The sequence below is a fragment of the Podarcis bocagei genome (assembly GCF_964188305.1).
Source record: "Podarcis bocagei genome assembly, chromosome: 12".
In the NCBI taxonomy this organism is placed as follows: domain Eukaryota; kingdom Metazoa; phylum Chordata; class Lepidosauria; order Squamata; family Lacertidae; genus Podarcis; species Podarcis bocagei.
In genome coordinates, this window is record NC_138137.1 from 48,598,237 (window position 1) to 48,616,119 (window position 17,883).

A 17,883-nucleotide genomic window follows, 5' to 3' on the forward strand; every position below is an offset into this window, starting at 1 on the left:
AGCATAACCCTTCTCCCCCCCACCCCGCCGCCACCACAAATCAGGTGCTCACAAAGCTATTCTCGAAAATGCCATGGATTCAAACCAACACGTTGCAGAAACATGGGGTTGCCTGTGCTGCAGCTGCTCAGAGACTGAATAGGACCAATTGGGGCAGGAAAGTCCCACAAAGCTGGTAGGCACCGATCAAATTACTCAAGCAAGGACTCTGAATACATACTCAGCTTCAGATGGTGGATTTAGACAGGGGGAACCTTCTCTGCTGCTTACAGGCACAATTCCCCATCCCCAACGAAGGAAGGATGTGAAAGGCTGTTTGGGCATGTGCATGACCCCCTTAGCGCATGGGCAACTCACTGTGTTGTCCTCCAGGTGTTCTGGATAGACTACAGCTCCCATGATCCCTGACCGTGCTGGTTGGGGCTGATGGGAGTTGGCGCCAACAACTTCTGGAAGGCATCATGTTAGCTATCCCTGCCCTAGCTAGATCCAGGCATTTACCAAATGTAGTTATCCTTCAAATTGTCATACAGTGGTACATCGGGTTAAGAACTTAATTCGTTCCGGAGGTCCGTTCTTAACCTGAAACTGTTCTTAACCTGAGGTACCACTTTAGCTAATGGGGCCTCCCACTGCCGCCATGTCGCCACCGTGCGATTTCTGTTCTCATCCTGAAGCAAAGTTCTTAACCCGAGGTACTATTTCTGGGTTAGCGGCGTCTGCAACCTGAAGTGTCTGTAATCTGAAGAGTCTGTAACCTGAGGTACCATTGTGTGTGTGTGTGTGTGTGTGTGTGTGTGTGTGTGTGATTTAAAATGAATGAAGAAGTGTCTGCATCAAAGGGTGGATTGTTCCTTGAACACTGGTCAGAGCAGTCCTGCCAGCCCCCAAGCTTCAACTCAAGTTGTGGATATTTTTGTATACAGTATTTTTGGTATGGGTTGGAAAGAGGGCAACAGAAAGGGCATTTAGAGAGTGCTCGCCACTTTGGGGGAAATCGTGTGCTTTAAATGCATGTAATGTAAATTTTAAAAATCCTTTTGTACAGCAACGTGTCTTGCACCTTTCCCCCAACACTTCTGTCCGTCCCATCTTTTAAGAAAATTCCAGCAACACAAGGGGGGGTCTGGTCATTATAGTGTGCTGCACTATAATGGATCTCAGAACAATTAACTCTCGGTTCAATTTCAGATTGTTCTCGTATGCTGTTATATCCTTACAGCAAAGTCAGAACCCTTAATCCTGTTCTACGAGCTGTGCCTATGCAATGGATCCTAGTTCTGAGCCATAAGACTTCTGTACTTCTTCCTGTTTATAGCTATTAGGAATAAATCCAAAGAGCAGGCCTACTCAGTGCACTCTTTCCAAATGAATAACACGGATTATTATCATCAGCAGGCATGCTGGCATCAGGTGGATTGAGAGTGCATTCACTGAGAAATCTGGTAAGCTCAGCTGCCTCTGTGTGTGCCTGCTTTTGAACTATATTTAACTCTTACTCGGCATTCTGTTCACACTCCTGTAAAATGTTGCTCCCTGGATTGCAGCGGATGAGGGTAGCGCTTCGATTCTCATTTAATTAAGTGCTCCGCGTCTTAAGAGGGTGATACTGCTGATTAGTGTTCTCGTTCCAAAGCATTTCATGAAGGAGAAAAGAAGGTTACTTGCTGGTAAACAGAGTTCTCCGATTTCATAATCTCCGTCGGGACCTACTGCCCATCATTGTAAAAAACATATATATTCCCGATATTGAAGACAAAGAAGAGACAAGGCCACATCTTCACCGCACATTTAAAGCATCGTACCATCTTGTCATGGCTTCCCCACCAAGAATCCTGGGAACGGTAGTTGGTTAAGGGTGCACATCCTGTGCATAGCTTGGAAGGGATTAGGAACAATAAATTAAATAACTAGCAATTAGTTGGCCTTTCAATGGACACCCCAAACTAGCTGCCGGCGCTAACCACATGAGAGTGAGGGCCAATGAGCTGCAAGGGGACAAAGGAGCCAAATCAGACACGACCGCAAGTAGAATGGTAAATGCCTGGCACAAGTGCCAAACCTCAGTGGCGACCGACTGATCAGCCAAGCAGATCCCTCAGTGCTTCAGCAACTGTTCCAAGCTGTCCATGGATGCCACGACCTACACCTATGCTACATGGAAAGAGTAAGACTGCCATAGAGTTCGAGGGGACCCCAGGGGTCTTCTAGTCCAACCCCCTGCAATACAAGAATCCTACACCTATTTCATTCCCTCTTGTTGCCTAAACAGAGAACTCGGTGCTTGTCTCTGTTTTTCATTTCCGGCTGACTTGAGAAACCAATATGGTATCGCGAAGGCTGATCTTACCTCTCCACGACCCAAGCTCTCAAACCCACAAATCACATGCAATGGGTACAAAGGAACAAAAAACTATTATTTAAAATCTTCTCTACAAATCACTCGGCACTGAACACCAAAGACACGGCAGCCAGGGAGCAGGAAGAGGGGAGTTGGGGGTGGAGTTTGGGTCTCCCTCTCCACCCCCAAAGATGGGTGACCAGGTGGGCCTGGCTGCAAGTGAGGGGTACACTCAGGCACCTCCATCTTTGCCCACCCCACCCCCTGCCCAGGCCCACCGGCCTTCAAGCAGCTTCCATAGAGTACCAGCTAGTGCTTCCCCCAACAAGCCCCTCAGCCTGGTAATTGTGTGCACTCCTCATAGAATAATTATTATTATTATTATTATTATTTATATCCCGCCCTCCCCAGCCGAAGCCGGGCTCAGAGTGACTAACAACAGTAAAATGATTCAACATTCTAAAATCAGTTCAATATAAAATCAGTTCAAATCAGATTAATGGCAACCATTGGGCAAGAGTTCTGTGAAGAATTGCCAAAGGAAGGGGTCAGGCTGTGCCTTGGCCAAAGGCCTGGTGGAACAGCTCTGTCTTGCAGGCCCTGCGGAAAGATGTCAAGTCCCGCAGGGCCCTAGTCTCTTGTGACAGAGCGTTCCACCAGATCGGAGCCACAGCCCAAAAAGCCCTGGCTCTGGTTGAGGCCAGCCTAACCTCTCTGTGGCCCGGGACCTCCAAGATGTTGCTGCTTGAAGACCGTAAGGTCCTCCATGGGACATAACAGGAGAACTGGGTCATCTAGGCCAAACCCCAGCCATGAACAACTAAAGTATCCCTGACATAGGGCCACCCAACCTCTGTTTAAAGACCTCCAAGGAAAGAGTGTCTATCATAGCTAGACTGAGGGGCCTGGGGCATTTGGGCCCAGCCCATGGGGAAGACGGGACTTTCTCCATCCCTTCCAGGCTCCGAACTGCCCCCACCCCACCCCTACTTGGTCCCAGCCAGTTTGTTTGCAGGAAGCACATGCTGGCCAAAGGGCAAGGCCAGCAACAGGCCAGGACTGAGCCAGACGCAAACCACATGCCTTGGCAGAGTCGTGTTTATGACACTGGCAGGGGAGCGTGGAAAGGCTGCTTATTTTCTTTCTGAACGAAACCGGCAGAGATTTCTTTGCTCCGGATCAACCTGGGAATTCCCATCTCCTTCCTTCATCCGCCAACCTTTCCCTTGTCACATAAACAGAGATGTAAGCAGAGATAAAGAAGGGCTGGCGAGAGAGAACATCGCTGCAAAGAGACAATAGCAGTCAGGGAAGGTGTCTGTGTGTATTGGGGGGGGGGGGAGAAGCCTAGAGTGGAGTGGCAGACCTGCAAAAGGGGGGGGGGTGTCTCCAGTCAGAACAGCAGACAAGAGAAAGGAAATAATTTCAGAAAGGGCTGAAAGGGAAGAAGGTCTCTAAGATCAGACAAAGGAAAATAGGCAAGGTTGTTTGCCCCCGTTGCTTGGTGGAGCCTTGTAATGCGCAGTGAATAAACCACTACAAAAAAATATAGTTTTAGAAAAGGTACTGAAAACCCAAGAGGCATCAACGAGAGGGAGAAAAGCAGCCATTTTGTGCCTTCTTTTGTTTGTTTCCTATGAAGAAGTTCTAAAACAGGGGGAGGAAACCACATATATTTAACAAAATGTATATACCGCTTGATTGCTAATGGAACGTCTAGGCAGTTTACAAAAAATAAAGCATTAAAATGCTCCGAAAAAAGGTTTAAAACAGGATAAACTTAAAACCAATGGTTAAGTGAAAACAGATAAAAACACAGGCTTGCAGGAACAAAAATTATCTTAGTCATAAAGAGTACATGAAAGAAGTGGAGTTGTAGGTGAAGAGAACAGGGAGGGGCTCTCAGTCTTTTGCTCCTGCCCTCCCCTAATGAAATCCCTGTCAGGCCAAAAAAGGAACAGGGTTAGCTTGTGGGAGGCGCAAATTCCTCCCACAAAATCAAATCTTTCCTGCAATACGCTTTTGTGACGATTTTCAACCAAATGAGGGCAAAAGATGCAACATTTTCTCTTAATAATTAATCCTAACCTTCTTCATTCATACAAAATATGCTATTTAGCAGAGGCTGTTCAAGAGCGCAAGTCTTTTGACACAATCCTCTTTTTATAATTTCTGCTGAACTGCGTAGGTGGCGGCATTGTCAGATTGCAAAGCCATCGTAACTGAAAACAGGGGGAGAATGAGCAAAAGTGTGGGTGGGGGGAGACCCCTGGCGTGACAAGCAAAACAACAACAAATGAGATGCAGTATCAGCAGCACATTTCAAAAAAAATTCCAGAGCTGTTTTCCAGAGAGGGTGTTGGGGGAAAGGTGCAAGACACGTTGCTGTACAAAAGGATTTTTTATTTACATTTCTGTAACATAAAGCACATGATTCCCCCCAAAGAATCCTGGGAGCTGGAGTTTGATAGAGGTGCCGGGAATTGCAGCTCTGATTTGCAGATGCGACTCTGGAGCTTCCTGGGTGATTAGCAGTGATTACTGAGTGGGAAGGTTGTTATTACTAGATTATATTATATTATATTATATTATATTATATTATATTATATTATAATTAGTTCATTCACCCTGAGGTCCGAATGCGAGTTACAACAATATTTAAAACAGTTTAAAGTAACTTAAAGTTACAGAAATAAGTTGGGTCCTAAAAATGTGCATCTTAAAAGTCCAAATGACAGGGTAAAGATGCATGTCTTCAGCATTCAAAAAAAGCTGCATAATCTCTGTGGGAAGGGAGTTCCTCAACTTGGAGGCTGTCACAGAGAAGGCCCTCTCCCAGGATGCCACAAGCACCCCCCCCCAGCTTCTTAGTACCCAAGAAAGATGGTGGTCTTTCAGGTGTCTGGGACTCTAAACACCAACACGAGAACTTTGAACTAGGCCTGGAAACGACCGAATGATCAATGCAGATGTGTTAAAATGTGGCATTGTATGAGATCTGAAGGGAACTCCCAGGCATCTGGCTGCTGCATAATGGCCCACCGTTGGAATAATTAATTAATTAATTAATTAATTAATAGTTATAATAAGTTATACCCCGCCCATCTGGCTGGTTTCCCCAGTGACTCTGGGTGGCTTCCAACAAAAGATTAAAATACAATAATCCTTCAGATATTAAAAGCTTCCCTAAACAGGGCTGCCTTCAGATGTCTTCTAAAAGTCTGGTAGTTTTTTCCCCCTTTGACATCTGGTGGGAGGGCATTCCACAGGGCAGGTGCCACTACCAAGAAGGCCCTCTGCCTGGTTCCCTGTAACTTGGCTTTTCGCAGTGAGGGAACCACCAGAAGGCCCTCAGCGCTGGACCTCAGTGTCCAGGCAGAAAGATGGGGGTGGATGGACTTCCATAAAAGAGAACCACCAATACTAATCTTCTTGATTATTTAATTTCTACACTGCTTAACATATTAAAAATGTCTGAATGTGGTGCACAAAAAACTAAGGCAACAACAGACAACTTAAACAAAATGGTACAAAAATAGAGTTACATATAAAAGTGTTGCATTGATGCAAAATTGTGTGTGTGTGTGTGTGTGTGTGTGTTTGTGTGTGTGAATTTTCCTTTGACACACCCTTCCTCTCAGCCTCCGGGTTCTCACTCAGGGTTCAAACAAACTCTCAGCTCATCCACAAAAATCTCACAGTGAGAAGAGGTCCGTGAAACAGTGGACATCAGCCTGGAGTCTCTACACTTGCCTTCTATGGGCAGGCCCAAGGTGGATGGCGCTTCCTTAGGCTGCCCACAGTTCTGCCCCATTCATCTGCCCTGTCTACATCTAGCTCCAGATACAGGAGGTTTGTTGCCTTTCCCGGGGGGTTCAAAGCATGAGGACAGGGCTCCCCCCTCCAGTCACAGCAATCTCTTTGCCCTCTGCAGATAAGTAAACCTAAAAAGTGTTCTCGGATGCTATAAAGTTTGAAAATCATCAGCCCCTAGTATAAAGTAAGTAGTTTAAACCACAGTCACCCACCATCATTGCACTATATTTCTGGTCTGCTGAAAAAAATTGGCTCGAATGTGGTTCTTCCTTGCCTTTTGTATCCTCCAAAGAAGATTTCCCACAGAGGATGCCAATGTTTGCCTTTAAAGCAGCTATTGTTAAAAATATCCCCTCTAATACTAACAACATGTTTACTTCTTTGTAATCTCATCAACTGTGACATTGTGTAATTGCAGTTTGCTCAAAAGCCTCATCTACCCACTCATTCTTGGAATGAAAAACAACCGAAGGAGCAGCCTCAAACCAAGGATCTCAACCATGAAGCAGAGAATGGCAATGGAACCGACTGGGGCAGCAGCAGGTGTTTAACAAAGAGTTATTACAAGCAGAGATGAGGGAGACATTCGTTCCGGTTCACATTTTAATGTGAACTCACCTAATTCACGCTTCCCAAATGGGTGCTTCTCTAGCCAACGCAGGCATGCAAACACGCAAATATTAGGGGAAAGTGTACAGGAAAAAATGAGTATATCTGTAAACTTAACATGCAAAGGTACAGTATATTAGGGGAAATGGTTTGCAAAACTGCATATATCAAGGGAGATGGGTACCAAAATAAGTGTATGTGCCTGAAAATGAAGACAAATTTTCACATAAAGAACTTTTATTTTATTTTTTGAAAATTATTTTCCTGTTGCAACAGAGTCCCCCCCCCCCCCGGCAAGGAGGTGAGAAGGGCGCATAGAACATTTTTAAATAAATGAACCACTAACTTATGAGGAAATGGGGTGAACTGAACTCGAGTGTGGAAAAATGAAAAACTAAGAGCAAATTCCAATCAACAGATTCTTCCATTTGTAGTGCCAAGAATAGTCACTCATCTCAGAGCACCGCCTTAGATCAAGGGATCTTTACAATGACAGTGGCATGTTCCCATACTTCCCATAATGTTTTACTTTATTGTCTTGACAATTTATTCAGTAGCTCAGCCCCTGTGTAAAAGTCTGACCAAGGAAGAAATCCTCCAATTGTTTAGCATATCAGGACACATACAGGTTTAACCTGCATATGTGATGATCTTTCAGGAAAGAAAGAGATTGGAGTGTGGGTGTGACTTGGCTGGCAAAGGGCAGTTAAGAGTTAAATGAACAGGAAGTAGTTCAGCCTTACCACCCTGAACACACCTGATCTTTTCTAAACTAGGAATATAAATTTGTTTGTGGATGGAAGGCCCAATACTCCTAGTGAACCAGGGCCAGAAAACCTGTTGGCTGGCTTGGTTACATAACCAGGCTTCCTCAACCTCGGCCCTCCAGATGTTTTGAGACTACAGTTCCCATCATCCCTGACCATTGGTCCTGATAGCTAGGGATCATGAGAATTGTAGGCCAAAAGCATCTGGAGATCCAAGGTTGAGGAAGCCTGCATAAGACAATACAGTGGTACCTCGGGTTAAGTACTTAATTCGTTCCAGAGGTCCATTCTTAACTGGAAACTGTTCTTAACCTGAAGCACCACTTTAGCTGATGGGGCCTCTTGCTGCCACCGGGCCGCCGAAGCCCGATTTCTCTTCTTATCCTCAAGCAAAGTTCTTAAACCGAGGTAATATTTCTGGGTTAGCGGAATCTGTAACCTGAAGCGTATGTAACCAGAGGTATACCTGAAGGAGTGTCTCCACCCCCATCGTTCTACCCGGACACTGAGGTCCAGCACCGAGGGCCTTCTGGTGATTCCCTCACTGTGAGAAGCCAAGTTACAGGGAACCAGGCAGAGGGCCTTCTCGGTAGTGGCGCCCGCCCTGTGGAACGCCCTCCCACCAGATGTCAAAGAGAACAACAACTACCAGGCTTTTAGAAGACATCTGAAGGCAGCCCTGTTTTAATGTTTGATGTATTACAGTATTTTAATATTTCTTGGAAGCCGCCCAGAGTGGCTGGTGAAGCCCAGCCAGATGGGCGGGGTATAAATAATAAATTATTATTATTATTATTATTATTATTATTATTATTATTATTATTATTATTATTATTATTAGAGGTACCACTGTACACAAACAAACAGCATTGTTTACCTTGCCCTTCCTCTTTCCCTTTTTTAACTGAGCATCTGAAGTGTTTCTGAAATGCCATTCTGGGGTGCTGGGTTCAACCCCCCTGACAAAAGCTTGGGATCAGTGTTGTTTCAAGTCACAAAACATGACAAATGCAATAATTTTCCTATAATCTGTAAAACTGGGTAAATAGCATGTCAAGATAGCTGGGCTGACTCAATGCATTTTGCTACCTGAGGCAAAGGACAATATGGTACCTCCCTCATTACATGTTCAACAGCTGACTTGACTGGCATTTGGATGTTACTTCAACACTGGTAATGAGACAAGAGTCCTCCGCCACACTTAAGGGCAACAAGATAGCTTACAGCATACAAAGCAGGCACACAGCTCTGTCTACTATCCATCACTCAGCATTTGCCACCTGAGGCTGCACCGTGTCTCATGGTAGGGCCGGCCTTCCAAAGCAGAAATACAATTGCATTGCCAGAAGCAGATAAAACCTACAGTACAAGATTTCTTAATTGGTATACTGAATTATTCATCTCTAAAAGAAGCACGTGGGTCTTCTCATGAATGATCCCCAAACAGTAGACTGACTCTGGGCACTGACAAATCTAATGTCTTCCGAAAAATTATATCACATTGTAATTTACAAGCTGAACCAGTTGAACATTCAAATGCTACATTGGTAACATAGAACCATACCCTGGATATGACTTCTAAGAGTCTGGTAAATGAAATTGTGTTCAGTACATGTCTTTATACATGCTATTCAAGTTACAAGACAGCTCAGCTGGAATTCTAGGTAGTAGATTTTGACGCACGATCTCTACTGAGTCTACAGGGCGTGACTAATTCAAATTCTGTACAAATAGTTAATTTAATAGAAACATACCCAGAAGATCGGTGTGATGCCGATATCGATTACAAAAATGTGTTTCAAGGCCCAGGTTGCTAGAGCAGTAGTCCAAAGAAAAAGAAAAGGAAAAATTAACCCAGAACTAACCAATTCTAATCAATGCAGCACTGAAGCTTCTAGCGGCAAGGGATAAAATTTTAAGATAACCAACTCATGGGAGGGGGGGGTAGGATGAAGGTGACAGTCATGGTGGAAGAACTACAGAGTAGGTCAATCTAGAGCTGGAGTCAACAAGCCTGGCAGAGACCAGATAACATATCTGAACCCATAATGTCATAATGTATAGAAAGGCTGGAAAGAAGTTGAAATATGAAAGAGGAACACAGGGAGCTACCTTATACTGAGTCAGATCACTGGTAAATCTAGCTCAGTATTGCCTCAGTATTGCCTACTGGAAGGAATGGGGCAAAATCCTGGAGAGTCCCTATCTGGAGATGTCAGGAACACATGATCAAATTAATGGTGTTGGTGGCATTAATTATAGCACTGGGCTCCTGAATATCTATTTGTCAATTATTTTCTACAGCTCATGACTGGCACATGCCGGAATCAATCTTGGCTTACAACACAGGGGCTTTTCCATAATGCTGCACTTATTGCTCAGAGAAAAGCCAAACCACACACACAGCTCTGGGGCATGCACAGAGTTTCAGATGAACCTACCTACTTGGTGGCCGTCTTTCAGCATCAGCAAGGGTATTTGGCAGAGTCATCTGGATGGCAAAGCTGCAGGCTGAGCACACTCAGTAGACGCACAATGTACATTTTAGCACACAGATATTTACAAGACTGGAATTTGGGAATCGTCAGCTCAATGAAGTATAGCCAACAGTTAGCCAAAGAACTGTTGAGAATCTTGATGGTGTCATATGGCAGGGATTCATCTTATTTGGTTTTTAATAAATCAATAAATTCTGTCCTACTAAAATAGTGTCCAAGGCAACATAGCAGATGGGCGAGACCTGCAGGTATAGGGCGGTGTGCAAATTTCATAAACAAGCAAATAAACCTGATATGGCAGAAGTTCAGATAATCACATAATGACAGGCTAAAACAAGTTTGTGATGGATTTTAAGAAAGGAAAGGTGAAAATGAATAAAGAAAAATGTGTACTTGGCAGGTGAGAAATAAAATTATCAATAAACCCAAAGGTGTTTTGAAAACAGATGCAACTAAAATAGAGGCTATACTTGCAGTGCCTCACTCAAAGAGCTGGTCTGCAAAAAGTTATAGGAAAAATCAACAGTAACACCATATTGTAATTGTATGCATGTCTAACCAGACACAAGTTCCAATGAGTTCACCAAGGCTTACTCCCAGGTAAGTGTGCATAGTATTGTAGCCTTAAAACACAGTATTTTGCAAATTTACCCAGAAGTTCCTCTGAGTTCTGTGGGACTTACTCTCTACTAAGTATTTAGGACTGTAGTGCAAACCTATGCATCTTTACTCAGAATTAAATCCCATTATGTTCAATGGGGCTTATTCCTAGATAAGTATATAAATATTGCAGTTATAGACCCAAAATGTTGAGTTTTATTGTATACAGCAGCCCGAGGGTGGCCCTTCGAAGTGTGGAAACAGACCACGAAACCACTCACACGAATTGGGAAGGGGGGAGAATTATATAATGCATTTCCAAGAATTTAAAGATCACTACCGACAACAACACAGAAATATCAACTGCATATAGTAACCAGACCACACAAATATTTGACAATACTGGCAATCTAAGGACACAACGGGAACAAGGAGGTGGAGAATATTCTGAGGAGGCTGACGTTGTTCTACACCCCTTGCGATGTGCTCGCCAATCTCAGAACCAAAACTGAAAGTATGCCATACAGCGTCTTCAATCAGGAATTTCAAACACCTCAATTAGTGGGAAGACGTACCAACAGAGAACCAAAACCAAATTCAAAATCAGTTTGAAGGAAGAGTTGCATAGTATTAGATCAGTTTTACTTGTTTCACACAAAAGTCTCTTGAGGCATCATCCTTTCATAAGATCATAAGAAGATCCCTGCTGGATCAGACCAAAGGCCCATCTAATCTAGCATCCTGCTTTCACAGCGACCACCCAGATGCCTCCACAAGCAAGACACAAACACAATAGTATTCCCTTTACTCATTATTATTAGTAGTAGTAGTAGCTGCTATGAGAGGTGTACTGCCTCTGTCACTGCAGGTAGTACACAGCCATCAAGACAAAAAGCCATTGACACCCTTACCCTCCATGAATTTGTGGGATCTGCTTTGAAAGCCACTCACTGCAATAGCCCACAAACCCAATGCGTTGTCGTGGAGACTTGTTTTCTCCACACAGGCTGATACAGGGAGATGAGCTCCAGCCTGGATATGGGCCTTAATATTGAACTTCCCATCTGTTCTGCCTTCAGCCAATTGCAACAACCTATGACCTTTCTCAAGATTAACCACATAAGGCAATAGTAGTTTGAGCTGCCGTAACATATCTTATACTGTGCACAATAAAGAGTGTCAAAGGTATCCATCCGTCAGTTCAGCTTGGACTGGGACTCGGAAAGAAAACTGTGCCTATACGTACAAAAGTATTAACATCTAGTGTAAATGGATAATTTCGTGTCATTTGTGCATACATATCCCCAATATGTTTAAGTCAATACCTTCCAATTGCACCCGTTTATTAGATACGTCTCAGCAGCTGTGCAATTTACTTCTTGGTTAATAGCAGAGCTTTTCTACCAACTGTCTCTTATTTGGCTGTTGGCAAAATTCAGCCTGCCTTACCTGGCAATTGGATCTCATAACCATTAATGTATACAGGATTTTAGAATTCAGAATACTCCTTGTCTTTCAGGAATGCGGCTGAATATGCTATACAGTACAGATGCTCCCATCTTAAAAAATTAATTGGTGGGATACAGTGCCTGGTTATATTGAACTATCTAACATGGTTGGGTTGCTTCCCATATTTAATAAAAAATGGGTGTCCTTTTTGATATTGGAAGGTATGCCACAGGCATTTCTTAGACATATAGCTCGGCAGCTTTAAGTTCTACCTGGGAAGGCCTTCCCTGTGAGGCTTTTGCACCCCAATCCAGTTTGGGGTAAGGAAATTCTGGTGTGTGTAAGATGGTCTCTTACCTGCAGAAGTCTTCTCATTCAATGCAGTGTTGCAAGAAGCTCTACTCAAAGGCGGAGTACTCAGCCAAGCGGCTTTCAGCTGTTGTTATATACAGTTACTGACTCACACCTGTGTGCCTGAAGCCCTGAGCTCCTTACCATGGGAGGGGACCAGATGGCTCCCAGCAGCCTCTGCTTCTCTCCCCCCCCCCAAACTTCCTGGAGCATGCTGGAAGCCCAGAATCTCTCCAAAAGATTATTTTTACTGCCGGTATCTTTAAGACTGCATAATTCTCCTGCAAGTTATTTCTTTTTAAGTCATTTGGAACTTTTTTCGTCTATATTTTACTGTCAACAGTTTGGAGGGTTGTTTGCTGTAACTTCTGAAAACTGAGTAAAATTTTCACTTATTTGTAAAGCTGAGTGCAACTTATTCTATCCAAAGTATTTTTGCGGGGAATGTTTGTTTGAAGGTGGGTGAGGTCAGAGGTAAATATAAGTTTTAATGTGCTTGGAGCAACTGTCATTGTGCTAAATCTGCTATGAGAGAGTAATGAATCTTTCTTCCAAACTTCTCTCTCCAGCATCAGCAAGCCTCATAACCTTGTTTGCAATAAGGGGTAAATATTGAGCTATCTTACAGGGTTGTTGTAAGGTAACAAATGCAACCTGAAAGTGCAGCAAAATAATGACTGCTAGCCTTGCCTCCATTTTCCCCCCCTTTCCAATAGGCAGTCAACATTTGTGTGTTTACAGAGCAAGCTCCATTTTCCTTCAGTGTTTTATGGTGGCAGGGTCGTCGCCCACTTTGATTCCCACCCCAAATATCATTACATTTTTTGTTAACTTCCGGAGCATGCCATTACTGCCTTGTTTGTTCATTTGGTTCCGATCCTGTCAGCACTCCTCACCTAAGTTCACTATTGTGCATATGAACACCCAAAAGCACTACTTAAGTGCAAAGTATTATAAACGGGTAAGAGCAAAGGTTTAGAGTAATGAAAACATTACCTCACTGCAACTCTCTCCCACCTCACAGTCATGTCCGTGAAATGAACACTGTGATCCTATACAGTGGTACCTCAGGTTAAGTACTTAATTCATTCCGGAGGTCCATTCTTAACCTGAAACTGTTCTTAACCTGAAGCACCACTTTAGCTAATGGGGCCTCCTGCTGCTGCCACGCCGCCGGAACCCGATTTCTGTTCTTATCCTAAAGCAAAGTTCATAACCTGAAGCACTATTTCTGGGTTAGCGGAGTGTGTAACCTGAAGCGTATGTAACCTGAGGTACCACTGTATATGTCTACTCATAAATAGAATTCTAGATGTACTTCTTCATGTACAACCTAGTTACAACTATGGGACTTGCTCCCATAAGGGAGCAGTGATGGCAACCATCTTTGATGGCTTTAAAAGAGGATTGGACAAATTCATGGAGGAGAAGACTATTGATGACTACCAGCCATGATGGTTCTTGCTCTGCCTCCATGGTCAGAAGCAAAAAAGTTCCTGGAAACCACAGAGAGGGAAAGTGATGTTGCACTCGGGCCCTGTTTGTGGGTTTCCAACAGGCATTTTTTGTGAAATGCCCCAAAAACTTCATATGAAGGGTGGTATACAAATTTAATAAATCATCATTATCATCCTCATCTGGTTGGCCACAGTGAGGATAGGATTTCAAATGGCCTCTGATTTCAAATGGCCCACTGATTTCAAATGGCCTCCCTCCCAGTTTAAGCAGCATTCCCCACACCCCCAGACTTCAAGCCGATACCACGGTTTATGTCTGGTGTTATCAGAGATGGCATTTTACTTGCCAAGCAATAGGCGTTCTGTCTGCTTTCTAACAGTCACTGAATTAGCACTTCTAGCCCATGGAAAACCTACTGATACTCTAGATCAAAGCATATGCTGTGAACATCCTGGGGTCACATTTGGGCAACAATTTTGTTGACAAAGGCAACAGAGGAAGCGGGAATTCTGTTAACTAGTCCGCAACCTAGTCTTGGAACCCCTGCCGAGAACAATATTACCATATACAGAATGGCATTTATTTCTAATGGCTCCTCTTCTGAGCTCTGTACCATATGCTGCTTTTTTTGCAGCAGCAGCAGCAATAATAATGATAATAATAATAAGAATGATGATAATAATAAAAAATTAAAAAGAAAATACCCCAGCGGTCTCTGCGTTCAGTGCAAATCCTACAAGGTTTTCCTGAACAAATAGCAGATAGTGACCTTTTGGCCTTTGTTTTGCATGAGAATTAACATCAGTATTCAGTAGTTACTACTGTGACTAGGGACTACTGCAAATGCCAGATTCTGATTTAAAACTCGTGTGTGTGTGTGTGTGTGTGTGTGTGTGTGTGTTTTAAGAACCCAGAAGAAAAGGGGGTCTTTGAAGCTCATCTGCATTACAGATCAGGCCTCTCTGAGAAAATCAACCATCCATAATTCATTACATGTTTCCTGCAGGGCTTGGAGACAGCAGCGATCCTAGCAACAGCAGAGTCATAGCAACAGCTGCAAAGCCGGCCAATCCAGCGTCATCCTTCCTTATGCAACGTAACCAATCAGAATGGGGAGCACCAGGCTGAAATGTTGTCAGCCAACTGGTTATTCTGTCATAAGCCTAGTTTTTAAACTAATGTGTGCTATTGGAATTTTCACTAGCATGCTGAAGGGGAAAAGGTCTGAAGCCATTTTTTTTGCTGAAACGTAGAATGAAATGAAATGCAAAATTGTGGACTTGAAAAAATACTCCGTTCTTCCAGATTGTTAACCCAGTGCATCAATTAAGTATATTTAGACTATTCCAGTGTACTATCACTTTCATATGGAGCTCATCACAATATCATTGGTCAAAATGGTTTTCATTATGATAAAACAATGCATTTTACAGACTTTTAGGCTAGAATCCTAGATCCATTTACCTGGCAGTAAGCCCTATTTAACTCTGCGAGACATAATTTTGAGGAGACATATTGCCAAACTTTCACATTTATTCCTCCATCACTGCTTGCTGAATGATTTTCCGTATTTTATAATGTGTTTATGCTTAGCCACAAAACTACAGAAATAATCATTTGGGGTGGGGTGGAAATACAAAAGGTGTCATACGTTGCTTAAGAGCTTGGTTAATTGTGACTAGTTGTTCCCCTCCATTGTGATGTCGAAACAGCTATGCTTTCGCAATCTAAAACATAACACATTAAAAATCAGAGGTCTGCTTTTGAAATGCTTTGCTGTTTTGATTCTTTAATACAAACTGCTGCGGTAATTACAATTTTAGTGGTATTCTCCTTGGGATGCTAATAGTTTACTGAGCATCATGTGATGTGATGTTTGTCCTGAAAACACATAGTTGAGAACAAAGAAAATAAATTGTCTATGGGTGTATGGAAACAAATGGAGATCAGAAACCGTATCATACTCACTTGAGCAGAACCTACAATTTTAAAACCGCCTGAGTCTTCGCAGACACCACTCTGCTGTATTTCATAGCTGGTAAGGATGCCAGGAAATGTTAAGAAACGGGATACTGTTTACCATATTTTTCCGTGTATAAGACGCCCCCTATTTTGGGGGGCTCAAAATGAAGAAAATGCACTATGCACTGTCCCTGTATAAGACAACCCCTTATTTTAAACTTCAAAAATGTAGGAAAAAATATAGTCTTATACACTGAAAAATATATTTTCTTTCAGAAGGTTCAATAACTTATAGTGGGGTGTTGAACCAGCACCCCTTCAAGTGGTGTTGGATCACTACTCCCCACCTGCTTGGTCAGTACCAGATTTACGTATAGCTTAGGGCCCCACAAAAAAATTAAAGGAAAAAAATTGGATGTACATTTCCAAAATATAAGATAAAAAACAAATAAAATAAAACCTACATACAGCAACAGTGTTTTGTGTTGTGTAGGCTCCTATTTGTTATGTGCAAATGGCTTTAGATACCTATTAGGTCCATAAATTACCATATAGCATATATTCAACACAAAAAACAGCGATAATTTGTTGTTGACAAAGTACAGCTGGACATATAAAGGGCCCCATTACCTTCAGTAGCTTAGGGCCTCATCAAACCTAAATCCAGCCCTGTGCATGGTAGATGATCAGGGGCAATGGAAGCTGAAGTTCAACAACATACAGAAGGCCACAGGTTTCCCATGCCTAGCATGCCAAGTGAAAAAGACATGGTTCCTGCATTGTCAAGAACTAGCAGTAGACGCCACTGTGGAAGTGTGCACTCTTTATTAGCAAGAACATGATCTGTGCAGACTTGGCAGAGTGTCAGGCCTAATATGCACAGCAGCTCATCCCCGGTTGGTCTCGAACCCATGGATCAGTTGCAGGTAGAAAGTCCCTGCCTCCCCACAGCCACCTAAGTCCCCTTATTTTCCAGGGTTTATCCCAAGCAATTGGAGACTGTGCCTACATGAAGGCAACCTGTCCTCTGCCCTTTTCATGCCTCTTCTGGTTCTGGGAGACCAGAGGTGGGGGGGAGCTTGCTGCAACAGCAGCAGGGGGAAGACACCCATGTCTCTTCTCTGCCTCTTGGTCTCCCTCCCTCCTCCCTTGCTTCAGCTTCTGCCTCCAATTCTGGACTTCTCTCTGCCAGACACTTCTCCAGCTCATTATGCTGTGTTACCTCTTCAGCTCCTGACACCTCCTCTTCCCTGTGACCACTCATCATTGTCCCAATACCACTCCCCAGACTTTCAGCTCTCTTCCCTTGGTGGTTCCCCAGCTGGTTTCACCCCCCATTCCTCTACGTTCAGCCCTTCCATGGCACGCACCTTCCATAGTTGTGTTGGTATAAGAAAGGAAAGGGACGCGGGTGGCGCTGTGGGTTAAACCACAGAGCCTAGGACTTGCCGATCAGAAGGTCGGCGGTTCGAATCCCCGCGATGGGGTGAGCTCCCGTTGCTCGGTCCCTGCTAATGACAACCTAGCAGTTCGAAAGCACCTCAAAGTGCAAGTAGATAAATAGGTACCACTCCAGCGGGAAGGTAAACGGCGTTTCCATGCGCTGCTCTGGTTCGCCAGAAGCGGCTTAATCATGCTGGCCACATGACCAGCTGTACGCCGGCTCCCTCGGCCAATAAAGCGAGATGAGCGCTGCAACCCCAGAGTCGGTCACGACTGGACCAAATGGTATGGGGTCTCTTTACTTTACCTTAAGAAAGGAAGTGCTCTTTGTCACCTGTCCACTATAAGTGCTTGGCTGCAGAGGGAGGAGAGAGACACAGAGAGTTGCCAGAAGCCAAGCCCAGATGGTGATTAAAGATTTATTCAACCAGAAACATGTTTCTGTATAACACATTTTTATCTTATCTAAGAAAATTAGAATAATACAACAGAGAATATCTAAAATCATTTTTTTAGACAGGGAGGGTACCCACAATGTTCCACATAAACACATGTGCTGTACAATAATATAGTTATATAAATCTTGCCA

At 43.6% G+C, this 17,883-nt stretch overlaps 1 long non-coding RNA gene across 4 annotated transcripts in view; it reads right to left on the reverse strand.

Moving 5' to 3' along the window:
- Positions 1 to 17,883, reverse strand: part of LOC308569748 — a 136,263-nt gene that overhangs the window by 94,737 nt on the left and 23,643 nt on the right. The window lies entirely within an intron of this gene.